Source organism: Myotis brandtii, unplaced genomic scaffold (genome assembly GCF_000412655.1).
Source record: "Myotis brandtii unplaced genomic scaffold, ASM41265v1 scaffold388, whole genome shotgun sequence".
NCBI lineage: Eukaryota > Metazoa > Chordata > Mammalia > Chiroptera > Vespertilionidae > Myotis > Myotis brandtii.
The window spans coordinates 1,130,734-1,140,333 of record NW_005364882.1 but is presented as its reverse complement, the minus strand read 5'-3'; the positions used below and the strand labels follow the sequence as shown (position 1 = coordinate 1,140,333).

At 35.7% G+C, this 9,600-nt stretch overlaps 1 pseudogene; it reads left to right on the top strand.

Moving 5' to 3' along the window:
* The window catches only part of LOC102262097, a 50,670-nt pseudogene that overhangs the window by 7,951 nt on the left and 33,119 nt on the right, over nucleotides 1-9,600 (top strand).

Below are 9,600 nucleotides of genomic sequence, written 5' to 3'. Positions count from 1 at the left end.
GGGGGAGGAGGAGGAGGTGGAGGAGGAGGAGGAGGCGGAAGAAGAAGAGGGGGAGGAGGAAGAGGAGGCAGGAGAGTGCGTGGAGGACGTCTTCACAGAGGTCGTGGGCCAGAAATGGCAGCAGCCAGGACCTGAGCGGGAGCCAAGAGGCAGAAGGAGGAGGCCCGGCCACTGGACCAGGATTTCTATGTCCCTATGGGACTAAGGACTTCGACAGCGAATGGGGCCTGAGCGTTGGTAGGGACGGGGCGCCTTTGAGCAGCAGGTGGCCGGCAGCTGTCCTGGACCTGATGGGGTCGAGGCCCAGAACCTGACCAGGGGCCGGCAGCAGCTCAAGTGGGACCAGAAGAAGAAGCAGTTTGTGGGACAATCAGGACAGGAGAACAAGAAGATCAAGACAGAAAGTGGTCGCTACATCAACAGCTCCTACAAGTGGGACCTCTACCAAAAGTAGAAGCAGAAACAGAAAATCGCCATATGCTCAATGCCTGAGCCCCAGCGGACTGCCAGCAGTCGGCCCTGTCAGGGCCTGTTTCGGCCTGATCCAGTCAGGGCATGTGCAGGAGGCAACAAATTGATGTGTCTTTCTCACATCCATGTTTCTCTCTCTGTCTCTCGCCTTTCCTTCTACTCTAAAAATCAATGAAAAATGTCCTCAGGTGAGGATTAATAAAAAAACAAAATATGCATACATACATACATATACAAAAATACATGAATATTGGGGGACTAGGGGGTGGGGCCCCACGGGTGCACAAATTTTGTGGATTGGGCCTCTAGTTAAACAATAAAGAACTTAAATTAAAAAAAATAATAATAAAATAAAGGAAGAATGAGATGAAAAGAAAAAAATATGAATCATGACATATTTAATAACATCTGTAGAGAAAATATACTTTCGCATTTTTGTGTTTTCTTATGGCTATGTTCCATGATTAAGAATGGTGAAATTTAACTGAAAGCACCAATCAGGTGAACCCTTTGTATAGGGAGCAAAGACAATATAGCAACATAAATCTAAGGAGATATGAGAATATTCATACTAAGGGTTATTAACCAGTTTATGCCACTATCTTTTTTAAAATAATTTGATTGATAACTATAGACACTCTTCCCAGAAAAACACACATGCATATACTCATACACATATTTGCATTTTTTTATTGATTAAGGTATTACATATGTGTCCTTTTACCCCCATTGCCCCCCACCCCCCTACTCATACCCTCACCCCCTTCATGTCTGTGTCCATTGGTTAGGCTTATATGCATGCATACAAGTCCTTTGGTTGATCTCTCCCCCTTACCCCCACCATCCCCTACCTTCCCTCTGAGGTTTGACGGTCTGATCAATGCATCTCTGTCTCTGGATCTGTTTTTGTTCATCAGTTTATGTTGTTCATTATATTCATTTGTTTTATTGAGTCAATTAATCCTCTGAAGTCCATTAATAATCCTGTATTCAGAACCCCTAGATAGGGAGAAATAAATGCCTTCATTTTAAAGATTCTTCAGCAGAGTTTCAGATAGTTTTGGATAGGCATCAAGTAGCTTCTCATTCAAGCTTGTACTCTCTGATCAGCGATTAGACTCTGTTGCAAGTTATATGACATTAACTCCTTTTCAGGTTCTGCTTTAGCTAGAAAAAAAGAATCCAGACAGAAATCTTCAGTAGCTTTTTTTAGAACACTTTACAGAATCAAAGTGATGTTGAAAGTAGATAATTACAAAATCGGTATAATATATCTACCTAGAAAGAAAGCCTGCATGTGGCACTCAATATCAGTGTTTTACAGATATAAGAAAATATGGTGACATTTATAAGATGCTATTATATTGTGTTAAATAAATGATGAATATGGGCTATGAATGCAGGGCAGAGTATTCCTGCTACCACTCAAGTCCCTAATCAAAACAAATAATTCTTTTTATGGCAGAAAAAAAATCAATAATTAGAGAAGAAAGCTTCCTTTGAAGACTTTATGGCAGTGGCTTTAAAAGTAATATTTAGACGTGTAGGCAGCCCTAGGAGTAGAAGTACCAGAGTTCACACATAAGCATTTCAAAGGATATTATAGATTCGGGTGAGTGAAAAGCTGAATCTTTGGTTTGAATCCTATTCTACTAAAGGTCAATAAACATTGGTGTAGCCGATAATCTTTACAAGTTTTAGGAGTAGCTATTTATCATATTCAGCTGTTTTAAGGGGAAGAAGAGATGCTTTGCAATTTTTTCTTACAGTAGCCAGGAAGAAATTTCCACTGTAAGTGGCTCTACGCTGCATTAGATCAGTGGCTTTCCATCTTGGAGGCACAAGAGAATCACCTGTATGACTTTTACAACAAGATCTGAGGCTTATCTCCAGAAATTCTTATTTAGTTGATCTAGGATGTGGCATGTACATGAGTATTTTTTAACTGCTTTCCAGTTGGTTCTCATTGTGAGGAAAAGTTTGAAAAAATCACTGCAACTAGTTCATTCTCGAAGGGCTCCATGCAGGAAGCAAGATGTCATACGTCTTCCATGTTGCTTGATTCCAAGGTCAATTATACTGTTAGGTGATTTGCTATTAGAACTGTTCCATTATTTTTATTCTGTAGTCTATTACACCTATTGGAAATCCTTTATCTTTTTGGCTTCCTATTACTATTCTTTCATACTAGCAGCATGTGACAACTAATTTGAAATTTCAGAGGAGAAAATGAGGCTCAGACTGTAAGGGGCACATGAGCCGTTGCTGAACCAGTGATCTAAGTCTCTGCTGTAGCAATCTGCTTCCAGGAGACCACGTTTTATGCAAGGAGCTCAAGGACCTGGGTGCATTGTTTCATCATCACATGATTACTTGCACCGCTGCTAGCTCCTCTATGAAGTCAAGTGGTGATTTGTTCACGCAGGGAGAATTGCCAATCATGGTTTCGCATGCCTGTTCATCGATTCCTATACACGTGACCCTGACGGTCTTTTAAAAATGCCTTGCCCTTTAATTTCTCATTTTCCCTAAGGGAGAATTAACATTTCTGACCACCATTCTGATTTTGCAGACCTTGAGTTTTAAACCTGAGTTGTTTAATCATTTTTCCTGTTCCCTTATAACACAAAAGGAGATTGTTTTTCCTTCTGTTTTCAAAGTGAATAAAATGAGGCACAGATGATCCAAAAATTATTTTGTGTTATTTAATAGTCAGCAACGGAGCCAAGGACTTACGATTCTAGGTTTTCTGGCTTCTGGTGTAATGCACTATATACCAGATCACTGCTGCCTTTCTCTAGTAATAGAACACTGAAATCAGACATCTGTTAAATATTGTATGTGACAAATTTTCATGTAAGTACTCTGGCTTATGAGGAACATTTTTAATACTAGCATATTTCATGATGCAATGTGAAAGAAATACAATGAAATATATATTTTATGATATAAATTTTCAATTAATTTTTTATCATTTTCACTGGAAATAATAAATAGACAGACTCTATTGCCTGTAAGGCATAGAGAACACAGTCTATCCTGACACAGAGAAAATAACACTAGAGGTTTATTAACTTCTTTTAAATGGACTCTTCTATAAAGTTGAGACTTATATATATACACACATACATACCTTTGTATATACATACATATATCTAATTTGATATTTTGAAAGGAAATGTTTTTTTAATCCTCACCCAAGGATATGTTTCTATTAATGATATTTAGAGAAAGAGAGAAACATTGTGAGAGAGAAACATTGATCGGTTGCCTTCTGTACACACCCAGACCGGGGATGGAACCTTAAAACTTAGGTATGTGCCCTGACTAGGAATTGAACTTGCAACCTTTGGGTGTACAGGAGGATGCTCCAATTAACTGAGCCACCTGGCCAGGGCCAGAAAGGCAATCTTAACTGCTTTGGGAGTCAGAAGACTCCTAAATTTGAAGGAGAAAATCATCTGCTTGTTAAGAAGAACCCCATGGAAATTCCTATTCATTGGATTTGTCTTGGAAACATATTTTAGAGCCTACAAAATATATTCCATTCACTTAAACTTTCAATATGCATCTCATTCTGTGAGAGAAACTGTTGGCCAATATCAGCTTACACATACTCTGTGTGAAGAAATGATTTAATATTCTGACTTCTGCTTTTCTTCAACAATGATCATCTCAACAAAGGCTGCAATTGATTGAATGGAGATTATTGTGCAAAACTGTCACTTAAAAAATTAATGTATCTTTATTGTTGAAAGTATTACAGATGTCCCTTTTGTTTCCCCCATTAACCCCCTCCACCCTACACCTGTCCCTCCCAAGCCTTCACCACACTATTGTCTGTGTCCCAGTTATAAGTTCCCCGATTATGTTTATTGTTGTTTTTTTAATCCTCACATGAGGATGTGTTTCTATTAATTTCCATAGAAAGTAAGGCAGTGAGAGAGAGAGAGAGGGAGAGGTGAAAGAGAAACATCTATTAGTTGCCTCCCAAATGTACCGGTCCAGGATCAAATCTGCAACCTAGGTATGTGCCCTGACCAGGAACTGAATCCACAGCCTTTTGGTGTACAGAACAATGCTCCAGCCAACTGAGCCACCCAGCCAGGACAACTGCCACTTGTTTTTAAGGCAAGCATATTGCATCAGGGAAATAACCTCTTCTCTTTGAAAATAGGTGAACCCCAGAGTTGTGTGGCATTTTTATACAGTTGGCTCTTAACTCTTTCCCAGAATATCTTTAAACCAGTTATAATATCACTATTTTTAAATACTGTAAAAATAAAATCATATAAGAAAAAAATTCCAACCTTGCATAAGCTTATTTTTATATGCCTAATTTATCCAGTGAAAGTGTACAAAAAGGGCAGTTTATTAATCCTGTAATTTCTTAAGACAATTAAGCTCTTGGTAGAAGATATCTTTCTTTTTTTACTCTCTTGGGCAATTTTATTTTATCTTTTGGGAACAGCTGTTCTTCAGGCCTTCGTTTCCTCCCATAGACCAGGAAATATGACCTCATTTGACCACAATAAAGCAGTTCAGAGATGCAGCTACAAGGAGTCATCATCAGACATTAGTTAGAGCAATCTGAGGCAAGTATACTTTATTTCTGGATCCCCCCATCAAGGCTGATGTAAACCTGGAGCTTCCACTGTGATTCCACAGCAAAAAGGAACTAGAGATAAGATATGGAGAGAAAATACAGCTGGACTAATGTACAGTTTACAAACACAATGCCATAAATAGTATTTTCTTTGCCAGCATGCTAATTTTATTACTGTCCGTTCCCCATATAGAAAAGTAAATCCATGTAACTAAGTGGCTAGATCTTACTAGAGCTATAGTCAATGTTATTTATATCTTTCAGGCAATAACTATATATACTGGAATGTACATTGAGCATTCTTTCTAATTTTATTTCTTAAACTACAAAAATGCCTGGGCATACCAGAATACTTCCTAATTTGGGGGCATGAATTTGATTTAATCAGAAGAGTGTTTGGAGAAAACATCCCAAAATAATGGTCAGAAACAAGAGTGAATCATTCAGTTCAATAAATATGATTTTTTAAAATAAATTAGTATAAAAAAAGAGAAAGATAGTGAAGTTTATACCTATATACTATTTCCCCTCTTGCAGATTATTTAGATAGAATAGGCTCTATTAATAGGATATAACGTATTAGGTTTCTCTGCATATTTGTTTAACTTAAAAATAATTTTAAAATATTCAGTGCTACAGTGCCTTCCCTGATCTTGTAGATACTGGAGATAGAACAAAAGACAAAACAGATCCTTGCCTCTAGTCTAATAAGAAAAAGACATTAATCAAAACATTTCCTATTTAACTTTTCTTATGCCATGATGCCATATTATGGCCAACTATGAATCACAGGGAACAGTTATGTAAAGCTATAAGCTAAAAAAAACACACCACAACACCTGTTTTTTTCTATATACTGTGGCGGTAAGAGCTGGGTATTATTAACACACTTCTGCTCATAATACCATTCTATTTTTGTAGAAACAAAAACACCAGAAATGTATGTTTTGTTTGAAAAGTAGCAAAAAATATATTTGCTGATCAACTATGTGAAAATATTGAATAAAGAAGACAGAAGTATTCAGGATGGTAAATGGAATATGCTTTACCAATTAAGTGATTAAAAAAAACATTCAAAAAAGTAGAAAGTTTATAAACTCGATAATAATTTGACATCTTTGCATAAACATAGCAAATTGCATTTTTTAAGCTGGAAAATATTAGTGCATTTCGCTGTGTTTGGAGAGCAGATCCCAAGAGCCAAGCAGCATAACTTTAACTGAGGCCTTACATGTATGACAAAGCTTTACTAGCACCCCGGTCCTAAAATGTTTAGTATTTTTTTCTAATCATGCATGCTACCAATTAGAGTTATACAAAATTAAGAATGCAATTGATTTCTTTGAATATAGTTAGCTGAAAATGAAAAATGCAAGTTTGTTTATATTTGGGGGTAGTGATCAGGAAAACTGGTGTGTTTAAAAAGTTTCACCTTTATCATTAGTTTAGTAACTATTAATACCCCCAAATTTGCTTCAAATGACTTAGTTAGGTTTATATCTCTATCTAAAATATGATTTTATATCTAAGCCTAGAATGCAGAAATTGAGTCCATCTCAGAGATAGTAAAGCTTGATATAAAAGAGATAATTCTATTTCAGTTACATTTTCACCTATTAATGTCTACTCCAAATATACTACAGAACCCCAGGGTGACAGTCACATTCTGAATCACATAATTAATGCCAAATCTGTGGTACACTTCTATAAAACAATTTTACCTGTGAGAACTCCAAATAGCATATTTTCCTTCTAGTCTTCATTTTGTCTTCTTTTTTTTTTTATCTTTGCCAGAATTAATGTATTCTCTCTTTAGAAAAAATGGCTTCAGTTATCGAAAATAATACGAAGAACTTTTCTTTTACCTGAGAAAATCAGTTGCCACTGTCTCAGGTTTGGGAACAACTTCTCTTCCTTTTGAGACAGAAATAAGTATTTTGTTTATTTAGGCATTTCTGGGAGAAGTGGTATGGCATTGTGATAAGAACATGGCGGTTGGGGCCCTGTAGGCATGTGTTCCCATCAGCTACGAGTGTCATAGATATTTTCTCCTGGTTGGTTCTTCCCTTGGAACCATGCCCACCTCACTTGATTGCTACAGAGCCATTTGCCTTTATGTGAAAGTTCCTAGCATGGTAACAGAGATGTGAGCAACAAAGCAGGCTTCATTAAACATTCATAATAATCACTTATGAACATCTCAAAACATCTCTATGCACTTTTATATTGTGAAGTAGTTTAATGCATCAAAGAATGAGAATTTATTTCAAAAGATCATAACAAAGGACTGTGTCATTTTTTTTCTTGGAATTTGACATATTAAATGATGCACATTAAATGATGCATCAAAAATACCTTCATAATCATTATTCATTAAAGATCTTGTTTAGTTTAAAAGAATAATTGAGTATTTTTGATTAAAAAATACAAAAATTGTTCAGGTATAACTTGGCCCTTTTAATGATACTCCTAATGGTCTACATATTTGTATATTAACTTTTATACCAGTGAATCTTTAAAAATACACTTTCCTATACATAGGATTAGTCAAAATAATATGAGGCCAATTCTGATATTTTTTTATAGCAGCTGTTTATAAAGATGTCTAGAAAAAAATCTGTTTTATTTTAATTTACTTAAAAAGCAATTTTGCCTGTTGCTCTAAGGATTTCATAATGTGTTACAAATAGTCCTATTTACATACCACACACAATTATAGAATTTTCTAGATGAATGGAAGGAAATTAAGCAGGTGTATTCACTCTTCCTGGTCCAAATATGCACTACGTTCTGCAAGGGTGAATGAAATGAAGGGTTCCTTCCAAAGAGTAAATTAAGCACATAGAGATTCTTCATTTAATGATCTCATGAATCCTCATAATATTCCTTATGAGGTAGATGACAAGTTGTGTTAGCCCCATTTATATTACAAGACAAGTGAGACCTGAAGTTGTTATAAAATTTCAGTATAGATTGAGAAATAAGTTTTCACCATAGCATGGTCTACAGTATTAAATTATTGCACATGCATTTTAATTCCTTTCTGCATGTATAATTACATTTGGGGACTCTTTAAATTGAATTTATATCCTTTTGCTTTGTATTTTATATCTTTCTATATATTAGTAAGCACCATGTCCCCAATACCTCTTCTAAGACTTTTATTTTACATTTGACTGAATACTGAGGCTTTCCCATTTGTAGAGATGGCTATGTTAAAACCTCCCAGGAGACAGACCAATCCTTATAGAAGATCAAATATTTTAGTCCTGTGCAATACCCAGCCCTCCTTCAAAACATCGATATTGCAAGCAGTAATGGAATCATCAAACTAGTTCTGAAAGTAGTAGTACTATCATTTACAGAGCGTGTGAGAAGACATTTCTTCAGCTACCCAGAAACAAGGACAACCAAGAGTCATGACTATGGGAAGATTGTTTATGTATTTCTACTTAGCAAAGCACTGAAAAATGGTGAAAGAATGCTGTGATTTAGTGGGGAAAATATTGAATAGAAATAATTTCATTTGAACTGCCATGCCATTTGCTTTCAGATAATGATAGTTTGATTCCTTTGGTCTTTTTATTCTCCTTTTTGAGGGTAAGTGTTCTAGTGAAGCCTCCTTTAGATCATGGAGAGGTAAGATAAAATATTAGGCCTTACCAGATTTTAATTATGTAGTCTCATCTTGCTATTTTTGAGAAAGTAGTTGGTACAAGTAAAATTATGTGAACTTGATTTGTATTACTTAATATGATGAATTTTATCATGGAATTTTATATGACTTTGATGTTCTATGCATGCATACATTTCTAAGAAGAGATGAGCAATGTATTGAAAATTTGGGGATGAAGAATATCACTGAAGAAAATGTTATTTACTTTGTTCAAATGGATAATTAATCTCTTCCCATTGTCTCCACTGAGATCACCATTAGTCTGAATGATACTGCAAGTAACATATTCTTGCTTCTGATCACATTTCTAGAGAGAGCTCTTTAGTTTCTAAAAGAGATATTCCTTTCAGATGCTAAGAAAATAAAGAGTAACCATAAAATAATTAATAATCACACAGAGTGAGGACTTCAGAAGAAAAAAAATGGATGTATTTATAACATATATGTAAAATAAATTAATGTGACTTATTACATAATAGTTATTGATTACTTCTGGGAAGATCTGAAGGGGATGTGATGTGATGATTAAGGAGACCATTAACTTATTTGCTAATATATTATTGCACTAGAATAAAATTAAAATAAATACAAATAGCTCATAGTGGTTAATTTTTTAATCCATTAATTTATTTTTATTTAGATACTAGGGGCCCGGTGCATGAAGATTCATGCACGGGCGGTAGGTCCCTCAGCCCAACCTGCACCCTCTCCAATCTGAGAGCCCTCAGAGGAGCCATCTCCAATCTGGGAGTTTCTGTCTGTCTTTGCAATCATATGAGCTAATTGTCTAAGACCCCAACCCAGTTTGGTTTGTTGCTCACAGAATAATAGAGGCTTTTTTTTTTTT